This window comes from Palaemon carinicauda, chromosome 23, assembly GCF_036898095.1.
Source record: "Palaemon carinicauda isolate YSFRI2023 chromosome 23, ASM3689809v2, whole genome shotgun sequence".
Taxonomy (NCBI): domain Eukaryota; kingdom Metazoa; phylum Arthropoda; class Malacostraca; order Decapoda; family Palaemonidae; genus Palaemon; species Palaemon carinicauda.
Window position 1 is genome coordinate 108,433,436 of NC_090747.1, and position 17,647 is coordinate 108,451,082.

At 35.1% G+C, this 17,647-nt stretch overlaps 1 long non-coding RNA gene across 1 annotated transcript; it reads right to left on the minus strand.

Moving 5' to 3' along the window:
- Positions 1-522: 522 nt before the first annotated feature.
- Positions 523-16,021, minus strand: LOC137617051 (uncharacterized). Its single transcript, XR_011039563.1, has 4 exons — positions 15,895-16,021; positions 9,685-9,852; positions 5,806-5,892; positions 523-1,116 (listed from the first exon to the last, which is right to left on the minus strand). It is a non-coding gene; the product is annotated as an uncharacterized lncRNA (long non-coding RNA).
- Between the last annotated feature and the right edge of the window lie 1,626 nt (positions 16,022-17,647).

A 17,647-nucleotide genomic window follows, 5' to 3' on the forward strand; every position in this document is an offset into this window, starting at 1 on the left:
TCATGATTGCCTAGAAACAATTTCCTTTAACAATCTACACAACATTTACTAATGAATATAAGAAGATATCTCTAAAAACACTGAAAAATTGGAAACTGAACAATCTGGGGCTGAGGACATGTTGAAAAGCTGACAGAGATTGAAGACAAATTCAGTATGGCTTGCCCAAACCACTGGTTAATGTCATCAACCAATATATTGTCTCATTGCTTTATTAGAGCCATAAGTCTATTGATACAAAATAAACAGGAAATATCTTAATTTTTTAGGATTAAATGTAGATAAAACAAAGCTTCCAGAGAGAAGCTATATGAACATCAGGGAAGAGTTATAGAAATATAAACTACAGAAAAGGAAGTAGATCATATTTTCTTATAGTACCAAATTATAAAAAAATACTAAAAAAAAGTATAATTGCATAACATTAAATCAGACCAAAACCATAATTATTGTGATGTTGAATACATTTAGACATAAAAGGAACTTATTTTGAAGCTCATTAGTGATATATAAGATCCAAATGGGTTTTACAACAACGGAGTCATAGATCCACAAAGAATCTCAATGGGTTATTATGAAGACAAAAATCTATACACACAAGTCCGAAAAAAATAAAGCCAAGGTGCATAGCAATTCAAAGTGGTAGCTGAGAGGATAAGACAAGGCTAAGACAGGAGACAAAACTATGAGGTGTGTAATAATGAGGAGGATGACAACCAAAATCTATTGAAAGATATGACGGCGGTAAAGGGGTGAAAAATTAGTAACTGCCAAGAGGATATTTCATAAAGGCGTGACTGCATTAGATGGTTTTTCATTGCTTATGCATCCAATTTCTATGATCCTGCTGAAAGCTAAGGCACATACAAAATCTTTGGGGCCATGATCTCAGTCACGTATCTTTTACTCTGAAAATTTTTCTACGTACCAATTCAAATATCAATTTATTATTTTCTTAAATAATAAAAAACATGTATATATACATCAAAACAGGTATAAAAAATCATCATCCACAGGACTATAAACTTGAGTAGAAACTTGAGGTGTTGTTGAACATGGCAATAGGCAATGAGGTAGTCCTCGAGGTAGTCTTGATTATTTAGACATAACAGAAACCTGAAATAAAGTCATGATTTAGTTCAGATACGCGTAAAATTCACACCCCTTTATTGTGCAAACTGTTTTCTAAGAACCTAAAAAATACTATTTGCCTTTGTTTTCATTGAATTAGTTTTAAGATTTCTCCTAACTTTCACATAGTCTTACAGGAATACCATCATCATTACCTGTATCATTGCATTACTATCATTACTAATAAACATAGTTTAAACCACAACATTCAGCTTTTTTCTATAACCCCACAGGATTGACCCAAATATGCAGCACAATACTACAACAGACAGCTAATTAGGAAGAAACTAAAATAGTGAAAAGTAAAAATGTGAAGCACGTGGTGGGAAATGTCCATAAAAATAAAACTATTTTTAGCAACTACAGTACCTTTGACATTTGTAAGCATTAATCCAGCTGAGAAAATGTCTAAGAAATACTATTATATTTTTCTAGATTAAAATTGCACCTCTAACCAATAATAATGCAAAATAATGATCTTGTCAAATACCATATAGAGCTTGCAATCAGAGAAACTTTATACATATAGTATAATTCAAAACATCACAAAAATTTTCCATTTTCAGTAGCCAGCTACTGGAATAAACTCCATTACTGCCCTGATCTCACTAAAGAATGTAGACTAAGCGCAATAAAGAATGGATCAAGAAGATGAAGCAATGGTTACAACCAAAACCAATTCAGGAAGAAGCAAAGGAGAGAAAGAAAGCTTACTGCACCTTTAAAGACACTATAGAAAATATGCTTAAAACATTCTCTTAGTCCCACTTAGGCTATTGTGCAACACACCAATCAGAGAACTCTACTCAAGGTAAACACATTTGGGCCCAGAAAAAGATAAATAAAACAAATAAGGATTAAAATTCAAATGTAACATATAAGCACCCAAGGTCAGTCTTACACACAAAGCACCTTCACTGCTCAATCTCCTTGCATAAAACTAACACCCAACATCTATATATGTCAAAGCCGGTCAATGAAAGAGTAAAGGTAATCAACCAAAAACATAATGAGGTTTATGGTAGAAATAAGTGTCTAAAACAAAGGGCAGCATCATAGATATCTATACAATGATACAGTAAAGGATTTTGTAATATTTGACTGTCAGTTAAATGGTAGTACCCTCCCCTCATCTACCTGCCATTATCTAACTCTGTCAGCCCTTTGTATCACTTATGAAATGCAGTGGATCACTCAAGATCCAACAAAAGGATCAATTGTGATGTACAATTGTTACATCTTTTTTAGAGATAATCAACATCATTTTGACCCTTTGCTTAAACAGTTGGCTTCATTTGAACATACCACAAAATGCACAAGTAATCTGCTTTGAAATAAATCCCGAATAGGTGCCAGAGCATGTATAATAATTTTACAAATTAGCAAACAAAGTACCATATGGCTTACACAGTTCAATCTCTCAGACAGATAAGATATACAAACGTCTAGTACTGAAGGGATAGATATGCTTCAATGGCAGAAATGAAAAGTACCCTATATGGTATCCTTACAAAAGACCTAATAAAAAAAATGTATAAATAGCTTTTATAGAAAACCTAAAGGCATTGAAAAGCTAGATCTGGTTTGGGGTACACCCATAAACTCCTGACAAAATCTATTATTGACAGGATATTCCTTTCAAACTGAGCATACTTTCAGATCAAAGCATTACCATACTAATCATGGTATCAATGGAAGGCAAGATTTCTGACAAGCATCCACTAATGCTAACATCAGCTTCACCTTTCTTTACCAATACCTGAAATCTCTATGATCATGTCTACAAAGACTGGTCCAGGGTTCTTTCACTTGTTCTTATATTGGCTATGCTTTTGAGTTAAGATTTGGACACAAATTTGGTGAAACAAATCTTTTTAACAAGTATCTATATGGTTCCAGATTAAATAGTGATACTTGGTCAACTTGGCAAAACAATGTGTTAATCAACATTACCATCTTATCATCTAAAGGAACATTCATGCTACTCAGGTCTTTGGCTTAAAGGTTTAGATGAGCAATAGAAATCAGTTGTTGCCAACAAATGTATACAGTATAGTGGTATGCAGGTAGAAAACTAGTTTATACATACGATACAAAACTTTTTGGAGAGCTCACAATCTATGCTGACCGATTCATGAATTTTGAACTAGAGATGGATGTAAAAATCCAAGTCTCTGAGGATACTACATCAAAAGATACCTAATGAATAGATATTATTCAGGGAAAAACTGAGCCAGTATTCTATTCTTGTTAATTTAAATGGCTGTGAAGCTGTTACAATCAAATCTTAATTTACAACCCTGTCAGGGATGGCCCAAAGTAAAAATATACAATAAAATCCCAGATAAAAACTATGGCATAAAAAAATAATCGGAGAATACGATTAATCTAGTTCAAGAGTACAGTATTATCAAGTCATACATAATACCTCAAGAACCCCGAATGAGAAAAGATTTAAATAATAAATACACGCTAGGGGCAAGAATTAATACCTACTCAAAGGAATTGCATAAAAATTACTCTCTATTACACTCTTAATACTTATAATTAAACCACTATCGTTACCAAACTACCCAACAGGCCACTCCCACTGAGAAAATCAATAATAAACTACAGTATAGATATATACAAGTAAAATTAAATACAAATAACCATAAATACACTCAAAACTACTTGTAAATCATCACCTGCCTCCAATAGCCTAGTCTTCTTTAGATTTTTCCCTGAACTAGAAGATACTCTTCTTTTACATTTGGAGTTTTATATGCAAACTTAGTCAGCCATACTGCTCTATAAGGGGGATTGGTAACCTAACATAAAAAGCACAATGACTGTATAAACCAAAATGCTCCCCTCAACACATTCAACAAAGGGAGTGCAGATCTTTATCATCTAGCAATAATCCCCGTGAAAAAATAACATAGGAATGCATGGAAAATCAGAAGACATCTCCTATTAATCTGAAGGTAAATAACCCATTTAAAATGAAAATAAAATCTATTCATGGAATTAAAATCAATGAAAAGACTGAAAATGAACGTTAATATTTGGCTGCAAAGGCAATGAGAAATTTTACATTTTAAGATAAAAATTGACATTCAACTAGCTCCAAGAAAAGAAAAATGTGAAATACAGGTGATTATGAAAATAATTATATTCCCTAAACTTTTACAATAAAACTTCGGTATTCGAACGTTTTGAAACTCAATATGACCAAAAAGATTGAGTGAAAAATGTCCATGTTCTTGAACAAATTTTCAGTATTCGACCAGACCGAGTAAAAGCCCGCTAAGCCGAACGTCATCAGTTACGCATTAGCCGTTGTTTTGGGCGAAACTAAACATATGCTCAGCATTATTTTTCATTTTACACTCGTATATCTTTATTTTACATCATTCTTCATCTATTTTGATTCATAAGCTCATAAACATGGGTGCAAAGACAAATAAGAGTGAAAGTGGTCAAGTAAAACAGTGCAAACAACAAGAGAACTGAAAAAGGGAATTATTGATAAACACAAAAACGGAATGCGGGTTTCGGAAATTGCTCTTGAATACTAGATAGCGTTGTCAGCCATAGAACTGTAAACCTTTTCATTACCAAAAAATTCTGAGAAAAGGCAGAAGAAACTAACATTGATTTAGTTTTTAAAGGAATACCTGCCCCTAAGCAACAGAAAAGGGAAAAGAAACCCTGAAACTAAATTACTTGATGTTTTAATGGATGGGGATTCCCTTTCCCACCAATATCTCCTCCCTTCCTCCCACACTGCTATACACCGACGCCGTCATATTGCAACCAAAAATTCAAGTTCTCTTATGTTAAAATGACTTCTAATGTTTTCCTTTTCATTGAAAGTTTGTGCGTGTTGTTATATTTACTGTTTGTGTTAAAGCTACATACCTACATCACTTTTTTATACCAATAAGTCATACTCCTAACAAATCAACAGGGGCTTGAAACATTAACAACTCATACATCACCTGTAATGGCAAATAATGATTCGGTATTCGAACAAATCGGTATTCAACCATTATTTTGGATCGTATTACGGTTGAATACAGGGGTATTACTGTATTTTACTTTTCAAGATTTCTATTTTTTCTTTCTTTCTATCCGATAAGATCCAAGAAAGTAGACTGAGGTGGTGTGGTCATGTCACGAGAAGAGATGAACAGTATATTGGGAGGAGAGTGATGGAAATGGAGGTACAGGGAGAAAGAAAGAGAGGGAGACCAAAATGAAGGTGGATGGACTGTATCAAGGATGAGCTTCAATCAAAGGGATTAACCGGTGAAGAAGTGTGGGACAGAGGTAGATGGAGAACACTGGCCAGAAACATCGACACCACATAAAAGTGGGAAAAGATGCAGTCAAAGACGACGACGACTTTCCAAGAAAAGATATTTTCACCTAGATTAGTTCAAGACATGTAACAAATGTTAGAACAAACCTGTATGTTGTACAGAGTACCATAAATATACAGACATATTTCATTTTATAATTGCAAACCACGCCATCTTATTTCCTACTTCTCACCTTGCTTACAATTTCAACCAACACTATCAAAATTCACTAAAAAGGAATAAACTGTCAAAAACTCAGATTATTAAGAAAAAGGTCATGCAAAGACCACAGTTGTAAATTCAACAGTACAGTACTTACTATACTTACATTAATTACAAAAACTAAAATATGTAAAATTCCCACACACATGAAAACTAATAACTGCTAGGCATAAACACTGGAACTGGACACCTCCTGAAATAAAGAATAAAGAGGATTTTAATAATCTAAATGAGATGCAGCCACAAGTGCAATAACCTTAAAAAAAAACAAGAGACTATTAAGATATTCATATTTATCCTTCACAAGTAAATCCCAAGAAAGCAATGTACAGTATAAATTCTCTAGTAAATTAATAAGAACGCAGTCAAATATAGACAAGTCTCGCCCGGGAATTTGTTTAAGACTACAAACATAAAACGGGGCAAGGCTTATTTCTTGAAGTTGGTAAGCTGCATAAGTGGGACGGAAGGATCATTTCATTTTGGCCAAACGACCCAGTTTCAGGATGGGTAAGAGAGCATGGCAAACATAAAAATTAGAATGCAGAAGACAATACAACTATGAAGCCGAGAGCCAAAGGGATACACTAAAGAATCTTCTGTGCTTTACACTCCTGACTGAAAATTGGGAAAATACACAATTTAATACTTAACACTACATCAACATACAGTAGTGTATCTGCTATAGTACTCAATACGAGGTAATTTTGCAATGATAAAAATTATACAGTACTATTACTTTAGTAGCTTGAGGAGTTTGATTAAAACGAATAGCGCACATTCATTCTATATCCCTCAAACCTACCCCCACACCCAATGTCTATTGATTCTTATAAGAAAGCCAGGCTTCTTTTAATTAATGCTTGGTGATAACCTACTTAATATGAAACTAAGCTGTTGCCAAACCACTTTCCCAAAAAAGACTTATAGAAATTAAGGGCAGCGGCTGCATTTCTAATATCATGAACTCAAACCATCAAGTCCTTCATCTGACCTAAACCCAATTCTCTGTGATCTTCTGTCCCCATACACTTACTAAGAAAAGGCAGAACTCTTGTAGAGAGGACACATTGGAATCCTAACCCCACAAAATAAATTAGGAACCTTTCCCCTAATATTTTCTAACTTGTCTAAATAAATCTTGACCGCTCTAATGAGACAAAGAAACCTATTTTCTGACATACAGCTAACCTATTTCTCAAGTGAAGTCAAGTGATAGACAATCACCTTCCCAAGTCCAAAATCCACAATATTGGAAAAAACTGTAGCTCACTAATATGTTTACCTTAAGACAAAGCTAAGAGAAAAACAGTCTTGGTTGTAAGATTTTTAATGAACTTCCAAAGGTTTAAAACAAGAGACCTTTAGATATGGTAACACTTTCGTAATTACAAAGGACCTGAACGCATCAATAATAATAATACCAGAGGTAGATAAATCTAACCCCAAGTGCCCAAGTATGGTACTAAGCCAAAATAGATAATTTTCTTTCATAAAAAAGGAAATGCATAAACTTAACGATAATATCCAAACTAGTTTAAATATTCCTGGACCTGCACCAATCAAAATACACAATCCATTGTCTTTGTTACAATTTATTGAAGACTCCCTGTTGGAATCTAACATAAAATCTTGAGGGCCCAGAAAACTTTCTCCGAGAATAAGGTGGACAGGGTGGATAGTCCTAACAAGGTTACATGCAGCGCATGGGATTTTGGTGAACTGACCTTGAAATTGGTTACCTGGAAAGAATGCTTTTATAATGTAATGTAATCTCCTCCAACATTCCAACTAAACATGCCAAAATTCAGTAAATAGCTCTCTCTGAGACCAAATGGAAGACACCAGTCATCCTGCTGTTTGAAGATACTGAACCATGAACTTTCTTATTAATGCCCAAATCATTGAGAATGGAGGAAATGCATACATGTCTAAGTCCATCATCTATGCTAGGGGAACCAGAACTGGAGAGCAAAACACCATCATCTTGTTAAGGGAAGTCACAAAAAATTCCCAGTTTGGTGTTCCCCACAACTCCAAATCTCTTGACGCACCAAAGGATGTAGTGGAATAAACTGAGGAAGGAGGAGTTTCCCCTCAGGTATGTCCAAGATAAAAACACTTTCACTATGCAGAACAATTACTCCGACCTAATTGCAAATGCAAGACAGCCGTTGTGTTCACCTGAAGAAAACGCTACACACTTCCCATCACTACAGACTCCTAAATCTTAAGGGCCATGAGTACAGACAAAAGTTCCAGGCAATTGATATGTAAGGCAGACTTCTTCTCTGACCACTATCCTGACAGGTGAACGTAACCCATGGTTGCTCTCAACCGTTCCTGGGAAACATCTGTGAAGAGGAAAGTCCAGAATCTTTACTTCAAACAACACTCCATAAACCAAACAACCATGGTTGTCCCACTATTTCCCCAATTCTCACTCGTTCTGCATCAATGGTATGCAAATTGTGTTTATGTCAGGAGTCCTATTCCAATGACAATTGAGATGTAACTGGAAATCCTTCGTTTTCAACCCACCCACCGAAACAAACTTCTTGAAAGATGCCAAGGTCCCTAGTAGCCTCATCCACATACTAACCAACATTATTTCATTCCCAAATATAGAATCATTTGAGTTGGAATCAGAGGAGACTTCTCGATATTGACCAAGACTCCCAAACTTCTCATTAACCTTAGCAACGATACCTCATGGACATATTTCCTGAGGATATGTTTAAGACAAGCCATTAATCTATGTACAGTATTAACTCTGATACCTAGAATAATCCATTCTAGATGGGAGCCATCACCAAGGTGAATAATTGAGGAACAGACCTAAGTACAAAACACAGGTACAGTACTTGAATAGATATATTTTCACAGTCCATACACCAAAAAAAATTATTTATTCTGGATGAATAGGATCAAGAAAACAATCATGCATTTAGTCTATCAAAAACATCCAATCCCCTTTCCTTTCTGTCCCAAAGACTGTAGGAGTTGCTTCTAATGAAAACTTGGTGGAAACTACATAAATATTTAAAATCAAGACGGCTAAAAGTGACCTCCAACCCAAACTCCATGACTTTTGTTTACAAATAAGTGGTAGCTCTTTTGCCTGCTCTAAGAAAAAGCCCCATTCTGGTCACATAGGTACAAGCTCAAATATTAACATTGGTACAGAAAAATTCAGATGTGGTACTGGCCAAACCTAGGTGGAAAACCACTGCCATTTTAAACATAAGGCAACCATTTTTCAGCTCCAGAAAAATATTGAGGAATTTTATTTAAAATTTTCGTACCTGGTTCCACAGGAACCATATGATATGGAACATTATAATAAAGGTTACTCATCAGTGCTTCAACCGGCAAACATAAACTGGGATCCACACTATCTTGGAAACAAGAGGTTGTACAGTATAAAGTAGACGGAAAATGAAAGAGCAAGCTTTTTCAATTAAAGGACCTGAAGTAATTTGAGATAAGGAGGGCTTGTAATGAGGCTATCAACTATATAATTACCATTATTTTTAGTAGAAGGGTGAAGATTAAGAAGCCTAATGTCAACTCTATAATTCACTGTGTACAGTACCATCAAAATTCTTGGCAACTGGTACACAACCACCACTCGGCAAAATTAATACAAAATTAATGAGTTAGCCTAAGCTTCCAAACAGTGCAGGTTAGGATAGTATCATTGTTTTTGCCCAAAGACACTCAAGCCTTCTTATCAGATTGCACGAACATGACATATTTAGTTAGTTTATGAAGCTTGCAACTACAGTTCCAACCCCTGACAGGTAAGTAATATAATAGCCTAATTGTCTCAGGATTTTCCACCCCAATCAAAAGATTTTTTCTTTTATGTTTAGAGTCTTTCACCTGAAGCTGGTCAAGTCACAAACTAAACATATTGCTCCAAAAGAGGGGACTAGGTGGTGTATCAAAGCTACTTTAGATTGAGAAATAAAAGAACACATACCTTAAAATGGGATTTCAGCTCCATCCCATCCAAAATATTTCCCTGTATCAGCAAAAGTAGCTCTGTCAATGATAGCCATCAAATAATCAACACACTGTTGACGAGAGAACAAATTCCCTGGTGGAACATTTCTGTGATAGGGTCTAGACAGCTCTGTATCTACAGTTCCTGTAAAAAGGAAAGACATAACATTTTAGTTAACAGCTATATTACTCCATACTTTTATTACCCTCTTAATATTCTATTCATTTAATCAAGTCAATAAAACTATGATTATAAGAAGTTATATATACTGTGGTGGTGGATAAGTCTAGTACTCATAAAGGCCTCAACCCACAACCTGGTCCCACGTCCGGGGTGTGCAGGTATCCAAGTTTTTATGGCATTATCCATGGCAACCTGAGCAGTAGTAAACTACGTGCAATTCGTATATATTGCTTTTTCTCCTTTTATCACACTTTTCATAGTAAATTTTTTGCAGTATTTTTACTTCTCACTATATTTTTTTTTACTTCAACAGAGTATATACTGCAATCTTCAAGTTTTAATTCAAGACATCTTTTGATATTAAACCCTTCATCTTTACGTAAAATCTTAGCTTTAAAGATAAATTTAGCAATAAAGGTATGAAAAATGAGGCAGAACAATATCACTCCTGGCATACAATTAGATCCAAAGTTTGTTTATGAATTTCATGAACCTCACAATCTTCAACTTGATCTGGAATTACTTGAGAGAAGTAATTTATCTTTTTGTAAAAGAATGAGAAACCCTTTGTGCTTAAATAAAGATGCTAATCTTGCAAAACACAGTACTAATTCATATTTCCTCATACTTGCTGAAGTACTAATAAAATAAAAAATTGGAACAAAGAAATTTCACAAAATTATTGCAGACAGCTATAATTCCATGGAATCCAACAACAAAAATGCTTATTTTCTACTTGCATTTTCCATTCTCTTACTACAAAAATTCGATAGAAACCTAGTTCTAATTATCAATTATTCCTAGTTTTAGATTTTCATACTTGGTTTCTATTCTGGAATTAGTTGTTTTCAGTATATACTAAACACACAATTACATCCTAAGCCTTTACTAACTGCCACTCATTTTTAAGTTATTCAGAAAACTATATAAATTTTCTCATTGTATATACAGCATACAGTATCTCCTGAATATGACCAACCTCTCCTTAAAATGACTAATTAAAATTTTAACTAGATTCCAAAAATGTTGCATGCTGGTCGCTATATATGGTCTAGTACTACCAAAGTATGCTTTGTATGGCATAATGTAGAAGCTACTAGTTTCTTTATATCATAATTTTAGCTTCAGCATCATTGTTCTTTTGTTCTTTTCTGCAATTCTACCTTGCGGCATATTTACCTTAATTTACAAAAATCTCTATATGGTAACTAGAGTGGTCTTGTGAAATTAACTTCAAGCAATAATATTTTGGAAAAAAAATCGTATTTTCAGACAGAAATGCTCAGTGCCTCTAACTTCTTTTACTTTTGACACAAAAGTTATACCTCCCTTTTATTTGCTCATTCAGTGTTTGACTGTCATTTGTCAAGTGATGTAACAAACGGTTATCACAAGAATAGTGTATTAACAATAAGGCTTCCTTCTCAAAGCTAGCAAACTATAGACTACTATTCTAAAATCCTAAATTTCCCATTTTCTTTTATAGTAATAGCCGTATCCAGAGTCATGTCTGAAAAAATACACGCCTAGAACTTTTACATCCAATGCCACACCAAGCCAAATGACAAGGGTCATCACTATTTTAAAAGCACTAGCATGTTCTAAATCATTGGCACACAAATATTACCTAGATTGGAGGTTTTGTTCGAATGATGATTGAGAGGTAACTAAATATTTCCCACTTCTTCAGCCAACCCATTGAAAGGAACTTCTCGAGAGACACCAGGGTATCTAAGAGCCTTATCTACATACAAACCGACACTGCTTTCATCTATTTGAAATCTAACAAAGACAAAAAGGACCAAATCCTCTTTTCCAATAAAAAAAGCCAAAAACCAACTGTTACTATCCTCATTCTGAAATATAGGCTCCTTTTGTTGAAATCAGAAGGGATTCTTCCAAACTGACAGTTTCCCAACCTACTCAATACCCTGACCAATCATACCTGATGGACCCAAATCCTTTCTAAGAATGTATCCAAAACTAAGAATTTGTCTAGGTACAACAGAGGCCTGATTCCCAGATATCTCAACCTTTTTAAGATTGAAGCCTTCACCCTGTTGAATACAGGGAATCGAAGATATATTTTTGAGCGGTCCATAAGTAGAATTTCCTTATATCCTGATGATTAAATGAAAAAAAAGCATCTGTTAAATCTATTGAAAATATCCAATCTACTTTCCTCACTGCTTCCAAGTCTACAGAAGGAGTTTCTATTGAAAATTCAGTGAGAATTGAATACCTCTTTAAAATTAAGACATCCATATCTGGCTTCCAACCCTTCCAATACCTTGGCAACTACAAATAAGCCATTGTAAAACCATGGGAAGGAATAAGACTTCCTATATGGCTTTCTTTTGAAGTTTTGCAATCCCTGATATCAAAATATGGGATTTAGCCAAATTCTTTAGGCAATTTGGGAAAGAAATGGATTCCTTTGACATAGGAGGATTGGAGGACAGGACAGAGGAATTCAGTACCTAAACTCTTTCTTACCACTAAGAGGACCTACTGTTCGAAGTGAAAGTTTTCCTAAAACTGATAAGTGGGAAAGTATTCTCCTACTGGAATTACTTTGTAATGACTATCAATCCTAAAGAACCTACAGGATCGCCAAGCCCTGTTGGCACTTCTGCTTAGCCTTCTTTAAGTTCGAAATCCTGTATTTCCGAAATTCTCCCAAGGAGGTATAGAGGAATAGTCTTAAAAAGAAGGGGTGACATGATGATAGGGAGAAAAAACAGGCCTTAGTGAAATGACCTCTAAACGTCACTTCTTCTTTGTCTACTTCTTTTCCCACTTCTATGTAGGGTCGATGTTTCTGGTCAGCTTTCTCCATCTACCTCTGTCCCACACTTCATCACCGGTTAATCCCTTTGATCGAAGGTCATCCTTGATACAGTCTACCCACCTTCACTTTGGTCTCCCTCTCCTTCTCGTTCCTCGTACCTTCATTTCTATCACTCTCCTCCCAATATACTGTTCATCTCTTCTCATGACATGACCATACCACCTCAGTCTACTTTCTCTAAACGTCATTTCTCATTCTAAAATACAGCTGCTCGATAAAACTATCAATCATATTCTGATCTAAATTGGAACTCAAAACAAGGTGTGTGTTTCTACACACCTGAAAACATTTCAACCAATGGAACAAAGTTTTCTACGTTCAACAACAAAACTAATAAATATAGCAGTAGCCTCTAGTGCTATCTGGAACTCTTCGATCCAGATATGCCAAGTAATCCCATACAAGATTAAGATCCCGATGACCCCCAAAATTTTCTTCAATCTGCAAGAATTCAAATAAAACCCCCTAAGTAATTACCCATAAATTACTGAACACATCTTTAGTTACCAACTCAAACCAGTTGCAAATAACAACTTGTTTTGTTTATATTTACCTGGGATACTAGCAAAGGAGCTTAATCTAGGGGAATGGTAAGGTTTGGCTATAGATTAGTTTTTTAAATAATGAATGATTCTGCAGGAGATAAAGTTTTAATATCAGATGGGAAGAAGTATTAGTAGACTTCCCTTCCATTTGATACATCAAATATTACAAAACTTTAGAGTATAAGTCTATTAGCATTAGCAGCAAAAGACAACAATGTAAAATAAGCACTATCAGAACTTCCCTGAATTCACTTTTCTGAATAAATTTCCACATTAAACTTTTGTAACGCCTGAAACAGTGATACTTCATCCATGTCAGTTGTTATAAATCAACTTCCACCTCATATTCTGAATATTGATATGGTGAAGCATTCAGATTTGCCAATTCATGACTCCTTTTCTGTTTAAAAGGTAGTACGATGGCCAAGGCACCAGCCACCCATTGAGATACTACCACTGGAGATCCCTCTCTCTGGTTACGGCTCATTTTTCCTTTGCCTACAAATATACCGAATAGTCAGGCCTATTCCTCCATATTCCTCTTTGTTCTAATATACCTGACAATACTGAGATTACCAAAAAAAATTGATTTGCTCCAGGGGCTAACTAATGCACTGTAATTGTTCAGTGGCTACTTTCCTCTTAATAAGGGTAGAAGAGACTCTAGCTATGGTAAGCAGCACTTCTAATGAGAAGGACACTCAAAAATCAAACCATTGTTCTCTAGTCTTGGTAGTGCCATAGCCTATGTACCATGGTCTTCCAATGTCTTGGGGTAGAGTTCTCTTGCTTGAGAGTACACAGGCACACTATTTTATTTTATGTCTCTTCCTCTTGTTTTTCCAAGTTTTTAAAGTTTATATAAAGATATAATTTAATGTTATTGTTCATAAAATATTTAATTTTGGTTGTTCATTACCTCTCTTAAAGTTTATTCATTTGATTATTTTCTTTTCTCACTGGGCTATTTTCCCTGTTGGAGCCCATGGGCTTATACCATCCTGCTTTTCCAACTAGGGTTGTAGCTTACCTATTCATAATAACAACTAAAGAACATTAAAATTGCCGAAGCATTAGAAAGAACTCCACACAGAATTTGCCAATATTTTGCTCTTAAGCATAAAGAAAAAATATGATTAGAAATGGCATTTTATTGATTATAGGCCTACAAAGGGACCTAAACTACACCCCTTAAAGTAACCAGCCTTTTACCATCTAGGTAGCCTTGGAAGGCCACCTAACCCCTACTTTTCAAGCTCAGATGAAATCTTGCATGAAATTGGGCTGGATAGCACCATAAATGTTTTCTTCTTTTTTTTAAATCAATCTTTTCGCAAAAATCGTCCTGTAACCTTCAGGTCAAGGTCTAGGTCATGCTATTGCACATTTTATGTTGTCTCATAAATCGTCCTGTAACCTTGAGGTCAAGGTCTAGATTATGTATATTGCATATTTTATGCTGTCTCATGACCGTCTACATTTCCACCAAATTTGGTTTAAATCGGCCAAGTAGTTTCCGATTTTAGCATCTTCGACCATGTAGCAGCCAGCTTTGATGTCATGATATCTCAGAAACTACTTAACAGAATTAGCTCAGACTTGTGCGTGCACTAGAACATGGCCCAAGGTATCACCAGCAAAAAAATTTGAAAGCAATTGATTGAGCATTTCTTGGATTTAGAAGAGCAAACGTTTTAACTGATTTTTGCTGCTTGCAGGATTTTCTAGATTTATACTTCCTCCGTATGGGTCATACTGCTGCTCAAGTTTGAAAGAAATTGCTTTAAAATTGTTCAAGTTATTAGCAATCAAAGACAGTTACCATATGGCTTGACCTAGCGCTATTATTGCCCTACACCACTCCAATAAGTGGGCATGGTTATTACAGAAAATTGGAAATTTTAGATTTTTACTTGGATTCAAGAAGTCTTACGAGCCTTAGGTGAGATTCATAGTAATAATAACTTTAGCTACAACACCAAAAGAGAGCTCCATTTATAATATTTTTAAATCATTGGCATTAACTAAACCCCTTTTTATTTCATGAATAGCTTATTCAAGTAATGTCAACAAGAAATGATAATGATACTGCCATATAGGCTCTTTCAACTTTCCTTCAATTCAAAGAGCATTGCTTTCTGCCTTTTAATTTTTTTCTGTTCCTTTTGTCCTTTTCTCTTAGCTTCTATCTTTAGAATTTATCTTGTTCCAAATTAACCTTTCATTGAAAAGCAAATCTTTTGGGGTATCTTATAAGTACAGCAATGTGGCAATCTCATTAAATTACCAAGCAACAGCAATAATAAAGAAATAACAATCATAAAACAACGGGCAATCTATATATCGTTAATCTTCCATACTGTGACACCCGACTTTAATATTTAATAGTACTACAATCTTAATACCAAAGCTACATTAATGTTATCTTTAATTTCTAAAGGTTGTAAGCAGAATGTTTGAATAATATATATCAGCTCAATTGTGGGGATGCAATGATTAAGAGCAAAATAATTTTACAGCTCAGCTTGGCTTAATATTAAAACATCTCATTAGAACATTGATTGGGTAACATGAAATTAATTATTCTAATAAAGTATTCAAATATACCTGGGTGAAGAGCAATGCAAACAACCTTCTTTTTTCCACGTCCAAGTTCTATACTCAAATTTTTGGTTGCCATGTTTAAAGCTGTTTTCGACATCCTGTAGCTATACCATCCTCCTGCACGATTATCTGCAATGACATAAAATAAATATAAAAATCCTGTTCAATAACTAAAATAATCATCTTTTATAATCATAGTATCAGTATAATTTTTTTATTTAACTAATGGTTTTACTACCTGAATATTACAGTTCTGAAAACAGTTAACCAATTCTTCGTATCTAGTGAATTACCATTACAAAAAAAGATTTCGCAATACAATTGCATCACAATGGCTCCTAAAATGGTTCAAGTGAGCCACTGTAGTGGCCAAGAGAAGGAACTAAGAGGAAAGAACTGTGTTTTGTTTCAGTTACAATACTTATTTTTACAAACTAATATATCTTTAAAGACTAAACACAATGGACTAGACTTAAGATAGATACTTTGGCAGTCTGGCTAAACTATTAATCCATGTCACAGGGAACATACAGTAGGGTCCCGAATTATGCGAGAATTTGGTCGATTAATGACCTCGTGTAAATGGAAAATCGCGAATTTCGAAACACAACTAACAGAAATAATTCCATTGCGGCCATGGCAACCAGCAATTTGCCTATTCAAATGTGTTTACTACCCATTTCCAATACTTTCTTTGCACTATACTGTATTTCTTTATAATAATGTTATTTTGATAATAAAATAAATTTTTGAATATACTTACCCGGTGATTATATAGCTGCAACTCTGTTGCCCGACAGACAACTCTACGGTAAAAACTCGCCAGCGATCGCTACACAGGTTGCGGGTGTGCCCAACAGCGCCATCTGTCGTCCAGATACCCAGTACTCAATGTAAACAAAGACTCAATTTTCTCCTCGTCCCACTGCGTCTCTATTGGGGAGGAAGGGAGGGTCCTTTAATTTATAATCACCGGGTAAGTATATTCAAAAATTTATTTTATTATCAAAATAACATTTTTCAATATTTAACTTAGCCGGTGATTATATAGCTGATTCACACCCAGGGGGGTGGGTAGAGACCAGCAATATATGTTTACACTTTTATGAGCTAAGAGTTTTTATTTCATTTTAGAAGTTATCAAAATAACAAAAACAAAATAAATAGGTACCTGGTAAGGAAGTCGACTTGAACAATTTCTCTGCCTTTTAAGTACGTCTTCCTTACGGAGCCTCGCGATCCTCTTAGGATGCTGATCGACCCCTAGGATCTGAAGTATCAAGGGTTGCAACCCATACAACAGGACCTCATCAAAACCCCTAATCTAGGCGCTCTCAAGAAATGACTTTGACCACCCGCCAAATCAACCAGGATGCGAAAGGCTTCTTAGCCTTCCGGACAACCCAAAAAACAACAATAAAAACATTTCAAGAGAAAGATTAAAAGGGTATGGAATTAGGGAATTGTAGTGGTTGAGCCCTCACCCACTACTGCACTCGCTGCTACGAATGGTCCCAGTGTGTAGCAGTTCTTGTAAAGAGACTGGACATCTTTCAAGTAAAATGACGCGAACACTGACTTGCTTCTCCAATAGGTTGCGTCCATTATACTTTGCAGAGATATATTTTGCTTAAAGGCCACGGAAGTTGTTACAGCTCTAACTTCGTGCGTCTTCACCTTAAGCAAAGTTCGGTCTTCCTCACTCAGATGTGAATGAGCTTCTCGTATTAACAATCTGATAAAGTCTGACCAAGCA